This window comes from Heptranchias perlo, chromosome 8 (genome assembly GCF_035084215.1).
Source record: "Heptranchias perlo isolate sHepPer1 chromosome 8, sHepPer1.hap1, whole genome shotgun sequence".
NCBI lineage: Eukaryota > Metazoa > Chordata > Chondrichthyes > Hexanchiformes > Hexanchidae > Heptranchias > Heptranchias perlo.
The window spans coordinates 41,764,447-41,781,149 of NC_090332.1; the positions used below are offsets into that span (position 1 = coordinate 41,764,447).

Sequence of the window (16,703 nt, forward strand, 5' to 3'; positions counted from 1 at the left end):
AGTTTTATTGGAGCTGCACCCATCCAAGCAAGCGGAAAGTATTCCATCACACTCCTGACCTTGTAGGTAGCAGAAGCTATGGGAAGTCAAGAGATGAGTTAATCACGGCAGAATACTCAGCCTCTGACCTGCTCTAGCAGCCACGGCATGTGTGTGGCTGATCCAGTTGAGTTTCTGGTCAATGGTGACCCTCAGGATGTTGATGGTGTGGGATTCGGTGATAGTAATGCTATTGAATATCATGTGGCAGTGGTTATGCCCTCTCTTGTTGGAGATGGTCATTGCCTGATACTTGTGTGGCACGAATGTTACTTGCCACTTATCAGTTCAAGCTTGGATGTTGTCAAAGTATTGCTGCAGGCGGGCAGAACTGCTTCATCATCTGAGGAATTGCGAATACTTTACAATCAGTGAACAGCCTCACTTCTGACCTTGGAGAGGTTATTGATGAAGCAGCTGAAAATAGTTTAGCCTTGGACATTGCCCTGAGGAATTCCGACAGCAATGTGCCGGGGCTGAGATGATTGGCCTCTAACAACCAAAACCATCTTTCTTTGTGCTATGTATGACTTCAGCCACTGGAGAGTTTCCCCTCTGATCCCCATTGACTAGTTTTACTAGGGTTCCTTGGTACTGCACTTGGTCAAAGGCTGCTTTGATGTCAAGAGCATGCACTCAACTCAGCTCAGCATGTTTGGGCCAAAGCTGTACTGAGGTCTGGAGCCGAGTGGTTCTCATAGAACCCAAATTGAGCATCGGTGAGTAGGTACTGCTTGATAGCACTGTTAACTACTCCTTCCATCACTTTTCTGATGATTGGGAATAACCTGATAGGGCGGCAATTGGCCAGGTTGGATTTGTCCTGCTTTATGTGGATAGGACATACCTGATCAATTTTCCACATGATTGGGTAGATGCCAGTGTTGTAGCTGTTCTAGAACAGGTTAGTTCAGGGTGCAGCTAGTTCTGGAGTACAGGTCTTCAGCATGACAGTCGGGATATTGTCGGGGCCTGAAGCCTTTGCTGTGTCCATTACACTCAGCCATTTCTTGATATCACGTGGTGTGAATCGAATTGGCTGAAGACTGGCATCTGTGATGGTGGGGACCTCAGGAGAAAGATCATCCACTCGGCACTTCTGGCTGAAGATGGATGCAAACACTTCAGCCTTGTCTTTTGCACTTACATGCTGGGCTCCTCCATCGTTGGAAGGGGATGTTCATGGAGCCTCATCCTCCTGTTAGTGGCTTAGTTGTCCACCACCATTCACAACTGGATGTGACAGGACTGCAGGTCTTTGACCTGATCAGTTGGTTGTGGAATCGCTTAGCTCTCTAGAGCATGCCTCGTCCACTGTTTAGCATGCATGCTGTCCTGTGTTGTAGTTTGATTTTTTAAAATTCATTCATGGGATATGAGCGTCGCTGGCAAGGCCAGCATTTATTGCCCAGGTACGTCTGGTGCTGCTCCTGGCATGTTCAACACTCCTCATTGAACCAGGGTTGGTCAACTGGCTTGATGGTGATGGAGTGGGTGGGGGGGGGGGGAAAGTGACATGCCAGACCACAAGGTTAGAGATTGCAGTGGTAGTGACACCTTCCCCTAACTGAAGCCTCCCCGCCTGGCTATTCCTTCCACCACCTGCCCCGCCAAACCGCTGCAGTGGCAGTGTGGCCCTTATCACCAAATCTCACCTTGGTCTGTCCCCCTATTCCTCTGGCACCTTCTCCTCCTTTGACCACCTCATCTCGTTCCACCCCTCTTGCCTCTCCTTTAAAATCCTCGTTCTCCATCACCCACCGAAGCTCTCCGCCAAGATTCTCAGATATCTTCACTGCTTTCCTCCCTCAGCTTCTGCGCCAAGCGACTTCTTATCCTTGGTGAATTAAATCTCCATCTCAACTCACCTTGTCCTATCTCCTCTGAGTTGAATGCTCCCCTGTCCTCCCTTAACCTCTCCCTCCATATAAACTCACCTACCCATATTCACGACCATCACCTCGACTTTTCTATGTCATGTGGCCCCTCTACTCCCCTCGACTCACTCACAGATAAGCCCAGCTCTCATCATTTCAGCATTCACATCTCACTTCCTTCTGCACCTGCCCCAGAATAAACACTCACCCAAGTCACTTACAATCACACTTTCAAATTCCCAACTATCTAGCCTTTGGCCCTCCATTCGCCACAATACTTCTGCTACCGATCTGCTCAATCACACAACATAAGAAATCGGAGCTGAGCCTGGGCCACAATTTAATACGATCATGGCTGATCTTCGACCTCAACTCCACCGTCCCGCCCGATCCCCATATCCCTAGATTCTCTTAGAGTCCAAAAATCTATCGGTCACAGTCTTGAATATACTCAACGACTGAGCATCCACAGCCCTCTGGGGTAGAGAATTCCAAAGACTGACCACCCTATGAGTGAAGAAATTCCTCCTCATCTCAGTTCTAAATGGCTTATCCTTATCCTGAGACTATGCCCCAGAGTTCTAAACGCTCCAGCCAGGGGAAACAGCATCTCAGAATCTAACCGGTCAAGCCCTCTCAGAATTTTATGTTTCAATGAGATCACCTCTCATTCTTCTAAACTCCAGAGAATACAGGCCCATTCTTGTCAATCTCTCCTCATAGGAGAGATTGACAAAATGAATACGTGGCTAGAGGAATGGTGCAAGGGGGAGGGATTCAAATTCCTGGGACACTGGAAACGGTTCTGGGGGAGGTGGGACCAGTACAAACCGGACGGTCTGCACCTGGGCAGGGCCGGGACCGCTGTCCTAGGAGGAGTGTTTGCTAGTGCTGTTGGGGAGGGTTTAAACTAAAGTGGCAGGGGGTTGGGAACCTGAGCAGGGAGAGAGAGGAAAGCGTAACAGGAAGGGACAGAAGGTATGGAGTAATAGGTAAAGTGTTAAAAAAGGAAAAAGCAGGAACTAAGCGTCACAAAACAGATTTGAAAGTTCTTTATCTGAATGCACGTAGCATTCGTAACAAAATGGACGAGTTAACGGCACAAATAACTACGTATGGGTATGATCTTGTGGCCATTACAGAAACATGGCTGCAGGGTGACAACGACTGGGAATTAAATATGCCAGGGTATTTAACAATCAGGAAGGACAGGCAGGAAGGAAGGGGAGGTGGGGTGGCTATGTTAATAAAGGAAGGAATCACTGTAATACAGAGAAATGATATTGGGACAAAGCATCAAGATAATGAAACAGTTTGGGTGGAGATAAGGAATAATAAGGGGAAAAAAACATTAGTGGGCGTAATATATAGGCCTCGTAATAGTTGCAACTCTGCTGGAAGAAGTATTAATCAGGAAATAGTCGGGGCATGTAATAAGGGAACAGCTATAATTATGGGGGATTTTAATTATCATATTAACTGGACAAATCAAATTGGGCAGAGCAGCCTTGAGGACGAGTTCATTGAGTGCATCAGGGATGGATTTCTTGAGCAGTATGTAACTGATCCTACTAGGGGGCAGGCAACCTTGGACCTGGTCCTGTGTAATGAGTCAGGATTAATTAATAATGTCCTAGTTAAGGATCCCCTTGGAACGAGCGACCACAACATGGTTGAATTCCATATCCAATTAGAGGGTGAGAAGGTTGATTCTCAAACAAGCGTACTGAGCTTGAATAAAGGAGACTATGATGGTATGAGAGCGGAATTGATTAAAGTGGACTGGGAAAATAGATTAAAGGGTATGACGGTACATGAGCAGTGGTGTTCATTTAGGGAGTTATTTTACAACTTTCAAAATAAATATATTCCACTGAGGAAAAAAGGGTGTAAAAGAAATGACAGCCATCCGTGGCTAAGTAAAGAAATCAAGGATAGTATCCGACTAAAAACAAGGACATATAAGGTAGCCAAACTTAGTGGGAGGATAGAAGATTGGGAATTCTTCAAAAGACAGCAAAAAGTAACTAAAGGATTGATTAAGAAAGGGAAGTTAGATTATGAAAAGAAATTAGCAAAAAATATAAAAACAGATAGCAAGAGTTTCTATAGTTATATAAAAAGAAAAAGGGTGGCTAAGGCAAACGTAGGTCCCTTAGAGGATGAGACCGGGAAATTAATGGTGGGAAACATGGAGATGGCAAAAATGCTGAACAAATATTTTGTTTCAGTCTTTACAGTAGAGGACACTAAGAATATCCCAACACTGGACAAACAGGGGACTCTACGGGGGGAGGAGCTAAATACGATTAAAATCACTCAGGAGATGGTACTCAGTAAAATAATGGGACTCAAAGCAGATAAATCCCCTGGACCTGATGGCTTCCATCCTTGGGTCTTGAGGGAAGTGGCAGTAGGGATTGTGGATGCTTTGGTGATAGTTTTCCAAAATTCCCTGGACTCAGGAGAGGTCCCGGCAGATTGGAAAACTGCTAATGTAACACCGTTATTTAAAAAGGGTAGTAGGCAGAAGGCTGGAAATTATAGGCCAGTTAGCTTAACATCTGTGGTGGGTAAAATTTTGGAGTCTATTATTAAGGAGACAGTAACGGAACATTTAGATAAGCATAATTTAATAGGACAAAGTCAGCATGGCTTTATGAAGGGGAAGTCATGTCTGACAAATTTGCTTGAGTTCTTCGAGGATATAACGTATAGGGTGGATAAAGGGGAACCAGTGGACATAGTGTATTTAGACTTCCAGAAGGTATTCGACAAGGTGCCACATAAAAGATTATTACTTAAGATAAAAAATCACGGGATTGGGGGTAACATTCTGGCATGGGTGGAGGATTGGTTATCGAACAGGAAGCAGAGAGTTGGGATAAATGGTTCATTTTCGGACTGGCAACCAGTGACCAGTGGTGTTCCACAGGGGTCGGTGCTGGGTCCCCAACTCTTTACAATCTATATTAACGATTTGGAGGAGGGGACCGAGTGCAACATATCAAAATTTGCAGATGATACAAAGATGGGAGGGAAAGTAGAGAGTGAGGAGGACATAAAAAACCTGCAGGGGGATATAGACAAGCTGGGTGAGTGGGCGGAGATTTGGCAGATGCAATATAATATTGGAAAATGTGAGGTTATGCACTTTGGCAGGAAAAATCAGAGAGCAAGTTATTTTCTTAACGGCGAGAGACTGGAAAGTACTGCAGTACAAAGGGATCTGGGGGTCCGAGTGCAAGAAAATCAAAAAGTTGGTATGCAGGTGCAGCAGGTGATCAAGAAAGCCAACGGAATGTTGGCTTTTATTGCTAGGGGGATAGAATATAAAAACAGGGAGGTATTGCTGCAGTTATATAGGGTATTGGTGAGACCGCACCTGGAATACTGCATACAGTTTTGGTCTCCATACTTAAGAAAAGACATACTTGCTCTCGAGGCAGTACAAAGAAGGTTCACTCGGTTAATCCCGGGGATGAGGGGGCGGACATATGAGAGGTTGAGTAGATTGGGACTCTACTCATTGGAGTTCAGAAGAATGAGAGGCGATCTTATTGAAACATATAAGATTGTGAAGGGGCTTGATCGGGTGGATGCAGTAAGGATGTTCCCAAAGATGGGTGAAACTAGAACTAGGGGGGCATAATCTTAGAATAAGGGGCTGCTCTTTCAAAACTGAGATGAGGAGAAACTTCTTCACTCAGAGGGTGGTAGGTCTGTGGAATTTGCTGCCCCAGGAAGCTGTGGAAGCTACATCATTAGATAAATTTAAAACAGAAATAGACAGTTTCCTAGAAGTAAAGGGAATTAGGGGTTATGGGGAGCGGGCAGGAAATTGGACATGAAGCGGAGTTCGGATCGGTCAATGCCCTGTGGGTGGCGGAGAGGGCCCAGGGGCTGTGTGGCCGGGTCCTGCTCCTACTTCTTGTGTTCTTTAGATTTGTGGTTGGGATCAGATCAGCCATGATCTTATTGAATGGCGGAGCAGGCTCGAGGGGCCGATTGGCCTACTCCTGCTCCAATTTCTTATGTTCTTATGACAACCCTCTCATCCCAGGAATCAATCTAGGGAACCTTCATTGCAACCCCTCTAAGGCAAGTGTATCCTTCCTTAGGTAAGATGACAAAAACTGTACATAGTACTCCAGGTGTGATCTCACCAAAGTCCTGTACAATTGTAGCAAGGCTTCCCCCACTCTTGTACGCCAACCCCTTGCAATAAAGGCCAACATACCATTTGCCTTCCTAATTGCTTGCTGTACCTGCATGTTAACTTTGTGTGTTTTGTTGTCAAGGACACCAACATTTAATAGTTTCTCACCATTAAATATTCTGTTTTTCTATTCTTCCTACCTAAATGAATAACCTCACATGTCCCCACATTATACTCCATCTGGCGCTTTTTTGCCCACTCACTTAACCTGTCTATATCCCTTTGCAGACTCTGTCCTCCTCACAGCTTACTTTCCTACCTAGCTTTGTATGTCAGCAAACTTGGATACATTACACTCAGTCCCTTCATCTAAGTCATTAATATAGATTGTAAATAGCTGAGGACTGAGGCCCAAGTACTGATCCTTGCAGCTAATTACAACCTGCCAACCTGAAAATGACCCATTTATTCCTATTCTGTTTTCTGTCCGTTAACCAATCCTCTATCCATGCTAATATATTACCCCTAACCCCAGGAGCCCTTATCTTGTGTATCGACTTTATCGAATGCCTTTTGAAAATCCAAATATACTACATCCACTGGTTCCCCTTTATCTACCCTGCCAATTCCATCCTCAAAAAATACTAAGAAATTTGTCAAATGCGATTTTCCTTTCATAAAACCATGCTGATTCTGCACAATCATATGATTTTCTAAGTGCCCTGTTACCACTTCCTTAATAACGGATTCCAGCATTTTCCCAACGACTGATGTCAGGCTAACTGGCCCATAGTTCCCTGTTTTCTCTCTCCCTCCTTTCTTGAATAGTGGGGTTACATTTGCTACCTTCCAATCCACTGGGACAGTTCTAGAATCTAGGGAATTTTGGAAGATCACAACCAATGCATCCACTATCTCTGCAGCCACCTCTTAGAACCCTAGGATGTAGCTCATCAGATCCAGGGGTTTTGTCAGCTTTTAGTCCCCTTAATTTCTCTGGTACTTTTTCTTTACTAATATTAATTACTCCAAATTCCTCACTCTCATTAGACCCATGGTTCCTCACTATTTCTGGTATATGTTTTGTGTCTTCTACTGTGAAGACAGATACAAAATATTTGTTTAACGTCTCTGCCATTTCCTTATTCCCCATTATAATTTCTCCTGTCTCAGTCTCTAAGGGACCAACATTTACTTTTGTTACTCTTCCTTTTTACATACTTGTAGAAGCTCTTACAATTCGTTTTTATATTTCTTGCCAGTTTACTCTCATTCTATTGTCTCCCTTTTTAGCAGTTTCTTGGTCATCCTTTGCTGGTTTCTAAAACTCTCAATCTATAGGCTTATCACTCTTATTGGCAACATTATAAGCCTCTTCTTTTAATCTAATACTATCCTTAAATTCTTTAGGTCGCCACGGATGGATCACTTTTCCCGTGGAGTTTTTATTTCTCAATGGAATGTATATTCGTTGAGAATTTTGAAATATTTCTTTAAATGTTTCCCATTTCTTATCTACTGTCATACCTTTTAATCTAATTTCCCAATCTACCTTAGTCAACTTGCTCCTCATACCTATGTAATTGGCTTTATTTAAGTTTAAGACTCCAGTTTCTGACTTAAGTACGTCACTCTCGAACTCAATGTGAAATTCTATCATATTATGATCACTCTTCCCCAGAGGATCCCTTACTATGAGATTACTAATTAACCCTGTCTCATTACACAAGACAAGATCTAAAATAGACCATTCCCTGATTGGTTCCACGACATACTGTTCTAGGAAATTGTCTCGGAATATATTCCATGAATTCATCCTCCAAACTACCTGCCAATTTGATCTGTCCAGTCTATTTGGAGATTTAAGTCCCCCATGATTATTGCAACACCTTTGTTACAATCTCCCATCATTTCTTGATTAATACTCTGTTCAACAGTATAGCTACTGTTAGGAGGCCTGTAGACTACTCCCAATGTTTTCTGTCGCTTGTTACTTCTTATCTCCACCCATACTGATTCTACTTCCTGATCTTCTGATCCAAGATCCTTCCTCACCACTTTCCTTATGTCAACCATTATCAGGGCTACACCCCCTCACTTTCCATTTTGTCTGTCTTTTTGAAACGTCAAGTACCCCGGAATATTTAGTTCCCAACCTTGGTCACCTTGCAACCACGTCTCTGTGATGGCTATTAGAGCAAACCCATTTATCTCTATTTGAGCCATTAATTCATCTATCTTGTTATGAATGCTTTGTGCATTCAGATAAAGGGCCTTTAATTTTAACTTTTTACCATTTTTCCCTGAATTGACCTTATTCGCTAAACTCTATCCTTTGCTGTCACACTCTGCTTATCATTACCTGATGTGGAGATGCCGGTGATGGACTGGGGTTGACAATTGTAAACAATTTTACAACACCAAGTTATAGTCCAGCAATTTTATTTTAAATTCACAAGCTTTCGGAGATTTTCTCCTTCCTCAGGTAAATGTTTCAAGATCTCCTTGAAGCCTACGCATTTATACATATTGAATAATACATGGTGTTTACAAACTGCCCCTGCAACTGCCCGTTGCCAAGGCAATCACCGTGTTCAGACAGAGAGGTGTCATCTGCAGAACCCCCGAATACACATTCAACAAAAAAACAAACAGGGAAAAAAAACAGAGAAAAAAAAACAGAGAGAGGCAGAAACATCCGGAAGGCAGAGAGAGCCAGCAAATGACCCATTATATTAAAAACAGATAACATTTGTTCGCTGGTGGGGTAACGTGTAGCGTGACATGAACCCAAGATCCCGGTTGAGGCCGTCCTCATGGGTGCGGAACTTGGCTATCAATTTCTGCTCGACGATTTTGCGTTGTCGTGTGTCTCGAAGGCCGCCTTGGAGTACGCTTACCCGAAGGTCGGTGGATGAATGTCCATGACTGCTGAAGTGTTCCCCGACTGGGAGGGAACCCTCCTGTTTGGCGATTGTTGCGCGGTGTCCGTTCATCCGTTGTCGCAGCGTCTGCATGGTCTCGCCAATGTACCATGCTCTGGGGCATCCTTTCCTGCAACGTATGAGGTAGACAACGTTGGCCGAGTCACAGGAGTATGAACCATGCACCTGGTGGGTGGTGTCATCTCGTGTGATGGTGGTATCTGTGTCGATGATCTGGCATGTCTTGCAGAGGTTACCGTGGCAGGGTTGTGTGGCGTCGTGGACGCTGTTCTCTTGAAAGCTGGGTAGTTTGCTGCGAACGATGGTCTGTTTGAGGTTGGGTGGCTGTTTAAAGGCGAGTAGTGGAGGTGTGGGGATGGCCATAGCGAGGTGTTTGTCCTCATTGATGACATGTTGAAGGCTGCGGAGAACATGGCGTAGTTTCTCCGCTCCGGGGAAGTACTGGACGACAAAGGGTACTCTGTTGGTTGCGTCCCGTGTTAGTCTCCTGAGGAGGTCTATGCGATTTTTTGCTGTGGCCCGTCGGAACTGTCGATCGATGAGTCGAGCGTCATATCCCGTTCTTACTAGGGCGTCTTTCAGCGTCTGTAGGTGTCCATCGCGTTCCTCCTCGTCTGAGCAGACCCTGTGTATTCGCAGGGCCTGTCCATAGGGGATGGCCACTCATCCCACGTAATCCCCGCGTGGGAGACTTCTACTGCCTCCCAAAGACTCATCCCACGTAATCCCCGCGTGGGAGACTTCTACTGCCTCCCAAAGACTCATCCCACGTAATCCCCGCGTGGGAGACTTCTACTGCCTCCCAAAGATACACAAAGCCAACACACCCGGACGTCCCATCGTATCAGGCAACGGAACCCTGTGTGAGAACCTCTCTGGATACATCGAGGGCATCCTGAAACCCATCGTACAGGGAACCCCCAGCTTCTGTCGCGACACTACAGACTTCCTACAAAAACTCAGTACCCACGGACCAGTTGAACCAGGAACACTTCTCACCACGATGGACGTCTCGGCACTATACACCAGTATCCCCCACGATGACGGCATCGCTGCGACAGCATCAATACTCAACGCCAACAACAGCCAATCTCCGGAAGCCATCCTACAACTCATCCGCTTCATCCTGGATCACAATGTCTTCACCTTCGATAACCAGTTCTTTACCCAAACACACGGAACAGCCATGGGGACCAAATTCGCACCCCAATACGCCAACATTTTCATGCACAAGTTCGAGCAGGACTTCTTCACTGCACAAGACCTCCAACCAACACTATACACCAGATACATCGACGACATTTTCTTTCTATGGACCCACGGCAAGGAATCACTAAAGAGACTACACGATAACATCAACAAGTTCCATCCCACCATCAAGCTCACCATGGACTACTCCTCAGAATCAGTTTCTTTCTTGGACACACGAATCTCCATCAAAGACGGGCACCTCAGCACCTCACTCTACCGCAAGCCCACGGACAACCTCACGATGCTCCACTTTTCCAGCTTCCACCCTAACCACGTCAAAGAGGCCATCCCCTATGGACAGGCCCTGCGAATACACAGGGTCTGCTCAGACGAGGAGGAACGCGATGGACACCTACAGACGCTGAAAGACGCCCTAGTAAGAACGGGATATGACGCTCGACTCATCGATCGACAGTTCCGACGGGCCACAGCAAAAAATCGCATAGACCTCCTCAGGAGACTAACACGGGACGCAACCAACAGAGTACCCTTTGTCGTCCAGTACTTCCCCGGAGCGGAGAAACTACGCCATGTTCTCCGCAGCCTTCAACATGTCATCAATGAGGACAAACACCTCGCTATGGCCATCCCCACACCTCCACTACTCGCCTTTAAACAGCCACCCAACCTCAAACAGACCATCGTTCGCAGCAAACTACCCAGCTTTCAAGAGAACAGCGTCCACGACGCCACACAACCCTGCCACGGTAACCTCTGCAAGACATGCCAGATCATCGACACAGATACCACCATCACACGAGATGACACCACCCACCAGGTGCATGGTTCATACTCCTGTGACTCGGCCAACGTTGTCTACCTCATACGTTGCAGGAAAGGATGCCCCAGAGCATGGTACATTGGCGAGACCATGCAGACGCTGCGACAACGGATGAACGGACACCGCGCAACAATCGCCAAACAGGAGGGTTCCCTCCCAGTCGGGGAACACTTCAGCAGTCATGGACATTCATCCACCGACCTTCGGGTAAGCGTACTCCAAGGCGGCCTTCGAGACACACGACAACGCAAAATCGTCGAGCAGAAATTGATAGCCAAGTTCCGCACCCATGAGGACGGCCTCAACCGGGATCTTGGGTTCATGTCACGCTACACGTTACCCCACCAGCGAACAAATGTTATCTGTTTTTAATATAATGGGTCATTTGCTGGCTCTCTCTGCCTTCCGGATGTTTCTGCCTCTCTCTGTTTTTTTTTCTCTGTTTTTTTTCCCTGTTTGTTTTTTTGTTGAATGTGTATTCGGGGGTTCTGCAGATGACACCTCTCTGTCTGAACACGGTGATTGCCTTGGCAACGGGCAGTTGCAGGGGCAGTTTGTAAACACCATGTATTATTCAATATGTATAAATGCGTAGGCTTCAAGGAGATCTTGAAACATTTACCTGAGGAAGGAGAAAATCTCCGAAAGCTTGTGAATTTAAAATAAAATTGCTGGACTATAACTTGGTGTTGTAAAATTGTTTACAATTATCATTACCTGAATCGCTACACTGCTCTAATGCCTTGACTTATCTCTTCAGATTTCTAAATTTCCCCTCACCTGAACCCCTTCCACCCTTCCCCTTCGATGCCCTTGTACCCAGAAAACCCTTACGCTCTCACACCCTGGTCGTTCCCCTTGTTACGGCGACCATCTTTGCTCCCCTAAATCCAAGGGACACAGACTTCAATTTTTATGGCAGACAACTGGCTTAGCCATTCATCGCCAGATGTGACTGGAGCACATCAAGCACTACTGGGTTCTGCTCTCCTCTGCCAAAACTGCTTACTATTCCAGCATTATCCTAGAATGCAAAAGATAACCCTGGCTTCTTTTCTCCACTACCAGCCATCACTTTAAACCCCTCTCCCCTCCCTCATCCACCCTCACCTCCAACAAGTGCAAGGAACCGATGAACTTCTTTGTCACTAAGATTGAGACCATTTATTCAGCTGCCTCTGCTGCATCCCTCCATTCTCCTAGTCCACTGATCCAAACTCAAAGGTTTCTCCCTGCCCTAGCATCTTTTTCTAGTTTGTCTCCTATCGTCCCTCATGCCCTCTCTAAGCTCATCTTGTCCATGAGACTCATCTCTTGCTCTCTCGACCCTTATTCCCACTGAACAACTGACTACCCTACTTCCATTCCTGGCCCCCATGCTAGCTAATTTTGTAAACAGATTCCTCTTCTCTGGTACTGTCCCACTCCTTTTCAAAGCTACTGTCATCACCTCACTCCTCAAAAAAACCACTCTTGACCACTCTGTCCTTGCAAACTACCAGCCCAACTCCAACCTCCCTTTCCTCTTCAAAGTCCTTGCACGTGCTGTTGCCTCCTTTGTGACTGTGACCATGGTGCATCATCCCTCCTTATCCTGTCTGCAGCCTTCAACACAATTGACCACACCATCCTCCTCCAACTTCTCTCCTCCGTTGTCCAGCTGAGTGGGACTACCCTCGCCTGCTTCCATTTTTATCTATCCAGTTGTAGCCAGAGAATATCCTGCAATGGCTTCTCTTCCCGCTTTGTTACTTCAAGTCCCCCAAAGGATTTACCCTTGGCCCCCTCCTATTTCTCATCGACATGCTGCTCCTCAGCGACATCACCAATAATTCAACATCATGCCACACGTTAGCTGATGGCACCCAGCTCTACCTCACCACCACCTCCACTACCTGTGTTGTCAGGCTTCTTGTCCGACATCCACTACTGGACGAGCACAAATTTCCTCCAATTACAATGGAAGAGCAAAGCCATTGTCTTCAGCTCATACCACCACTTCCATACCCCTCCAGGGCCACTGTCTCAGGATGAACCAGACTGTTTGCAACCATGGCGTACTATTTGATCCTGAGCTGAGCTTCTAACCCCATATTCTCTCCATCACTAAGAGCGCCTACTTCCAACTCCGTAATACTGCCAGTCTCCACCCTTGCCTCAGCCCATCTGCTGCTGAAACCCTCATCCATGCTTTTGCTATCTCCACACTCAACTATGCCAAAGTTCTCCTGGCTGGCCTCCCATCTTCCACCCTCCATAAACTGGAGCTCATCCAAAACTCTGCTGCCTGTATCCTGACTCTCAAGTCCCGTTCACCCATCACCACTTTGCTCGTTGACGTTCATTGAGCACCTCGATTTTAAAATTCTCAGTGTTCAAATCCCCCCATGGCTTCACCCCTCCCTATCTCTAAACTCCCCCAGCCCTTCAACTTCAAAGAACTCTGCATTCCTCCAATTCTGGCCTCTTGGTGATGGAGGAATCTGGGACATTGGCTGATTGACATATCTGTGTCAAGCTATTGCTTGACTAGTCTGACAGCTTGACTGGACAGCTCTCCCAACTTTGGTACCAGGCCCCAGATTTTAGTGAGAAGGACTTTACAAGGTTGACTGGGCTGGGTATGCCTTTGTGTCCTGATTTGATGCCTAGGTAACAGCCGAGTGGTCTGTACATTTTATTCTTTTTTTGTTATTTTGTAGCGGTTTGATACAACTGAATGGATTGCTAGGCCACTTCAGAAGGCAGTCAAGAGTCCCTGTTTTCCTTCGCCCCATTGGCAGTCATGCCTTCAGAAGTCTAGGCCTTAAGCTCTGGAATTCCCTCCCGAAACCCCCCCTCTCCTCCTTTAAAACATTCCTTAAAACCTACCTCTTTGGTCACCTATCCTAATGTCTCCTCCTTTGGCACAGTCAATTTTTTTTAAAATCAGATTACACTCCCGTGAAGTGCCTTGGGAGGTTTTATTACGTTAAATGCGCTATATAAATGCAAGTTGTCTTTGTACATAATTCTGCTGCTGCTGATTACTCGCAGCGCCTCATGGATGCCCAGTTTTGAGCTGCTATCCCACTTAGCATGGTGGTAATGCCGCATGACACAATGGAGGGTGCTCCGATTGTGAAGACAGGACTTGGTCTCGATGAAGACTGTGCAGTGGTCACTCCTACCAACTCTCAGGGACTGACGCATCTGCTAAAGGTAGATTGGGGTGGACGAGATCAAGTAGGTTATTCCCTCACGTTGGTTCTCTCACCACCTGCTGCAAGCCCAGTCTGGCAGCTATGTTCTTCAGAACTTGGTCAGCTTGATCAGTTGTGGCACTTCCAAGCCACTCTTGGCGATGGACACTGAAGCCCTCCACCCAGAGTGCATTCTGTGCCCTTGATACCCACAAGTTCTTCCTCCAAGTGGTGTCCACTGTGCCCCCATCTCTGGTGGGTCTGTCCTGCCAGGGTTGGTGATGGAGGAGTCTGGGACATTGGCTGATAGTGATATCTATGTCAGGCTGTTGCTTGACTTGTCTGAGAGACAGCTCTCCCAACTTCAGTACCAGTCACCAGATTTTAGTGAGAAGGACTTTACAGGGTCGATTGGGCTGAATGTGCCTTTGTCGTGTCCTCATTTGATGCCTAGGTCACAGCCGAGTGGTCCGTCCGTTTTATTCTTTTTTTGTTTCTTTGTAACGGTTTGGTACAACTGAATATAGATTGCTAGGCCACTTCAGAGGGCAGTTAAGAGTCAACCACATTGGTGTGGGACTGGAGTGACATATAGGCCAGGCCGGATAAGGACTGCAGGTTTCCTTCTCTAAAGGATATTGGTGAACCAGTTGGGTTTTTACATTTCAAACCTAGTGCATATCATGGTCTGAAAACAGACAAATTCTTTCCATATGATCTTAGTACTACAGTATCTTACCTCAAGAGTTTTTAAAATGGAACTTTGGCAAATATTACCCACGAAGAACAGGCCATCACCAGGGATAAATTAACAGTCAAGCATTAAACTAAACAAGCCATTGCAATAGTGATAAATGTGTGCTAATACTATTCTTAAATGCTGAACAAAGGCTCCCTCCATAGATGTGAGCACCAGAAATCTAGAAAAGTAAATGCAGGTTAAGCAAAAAAACCTAATTTTTACAAGGCAGTGTGATTTTTCCCCAAAAATACAACACATTGGAAAGGCCTGGAGGTATTCAAGAACAGAATAAAATTTAAATACTTTGCTTTGTCAAAGTAGCAGCCAAAATTGAGGCATGCACAAATCTCATCAGCAATTTCATGAGACCCCGATTCTATCCCCCTCCCCAGCTGTCCACTCAGATTGAACACGACAGTGCACAAGAGTTGCTGCATTTGGGACACATACTGGGAATTTTCTTGGGGCTTCTCCTGTTCCATTGCTGTAATTTTGGCAGCAACCCTGCTTACAGTGGCAGCCCCAAGGAAATACCTGGCAATAATGTAAGCGACTAGCATGCAGATTTCACACTGGGGGAAAAGGTGGCGGAGAAAGAGAAACATGGACACAGCAGAAATTAGGAGAGGAGGTTGGGGAGATAACCAAAGATGGTGTCCAAGAGGTAGGCTTTGAGGCTTGTAAAGGTTAAAAGACACATCAGGGCCAATTTGAGAGCAGGAGCATGATGTCACTGCCATTGTAGTGAGGGAGAGTGACACAATAGACCAGAGCAGAGGGTGGGATGCAGGGCTGGAAAAAGTTGGAGGTAGAGTGAAGCAAAGCCATGGAGTGATTTGTAAATAAAGACAAGAAATCAATTTGCTTGGGGATGGAAAGTCAGTAGAGGTAGTCAAGGTCATGGGGGTTACATAAGCAGGACTTAGTACAAAATAGGAGGCAGGCAGCGGAATTTTGCATCAGTTTGAGTTTGTGGCATTTATGGGGAAATTGAAGTTAAGGCTGAAGGTTTCAGCAGTGGTGGGACTGCAATAGGGTTGGCAGCAGGCAATATTAATAAAGTAAAAGTAGGTGATCTTGGTGATGAACCAATTGTGGGATTTGAAACTCAGTTTAGTGTCAAAAATGACACCAAGGTTGTGCACCATTGGATTCAAACAAGTGCTAGCAAGGGGGATAGAATCAACAGCAAATGGCAACATTTTTGCTGCAACACAAATAAAAAGGCTTAGGTCTTGCCATTGTAGAGCTGGAAGAAGTTATGGGAGGGAGGGCTATTATTCCACTCCAAGGGAGAGATCAAAGAGAAAAATTATTAAAACTTTTGAGAGAACAAATGAAAGACTGTTCCATTGGTTGGCAAATCAGTAACAAGGGGTACAGACTCAGGATTATCAACAGAACAAAGGGAGAAATTGGAAGGATCCCCCCACCCGCACACAATGGAGTGGGTGAAATTGTTCTTTTGACGGTAGTGCAAAACAGGCAATAGCGAATCGGTAGGCTGTTTTACACCCCTCATGATTTTCTTTTCCATTGACTTCAATGAAAAGAAAAATCAGGCAGGCTGTAAAATGGGTTGTCAATTTGCTTTTGCCTGTTTGCGCTGCTGCTCAAGACCAATTTCTCTACCCCGGAATGCTTTACCACAAGTGGTGATTGAAGCAGAGAGACTAGAATGTTATTAAAAAGATAATTGTACGAGTTCAAATAATTGAATATTGTGT

The 16,703-nt window shown here is 45.7% G+C and overlaps 1 protein-coding gene across 6 annotated transcripts in view; it reads right to left on the bottom strand.

Moving 5' to 3' along the window:
* LOC137324578 (girdin-like) overlaps positions 1 to 16,703 on the bottom strand; it is a 233,772-nt gene that overhangs the window by 208,324 nt on the left and 8,745 nt on the right. The gene's annotated exons all lie outside the window — the stretch shown is intronic.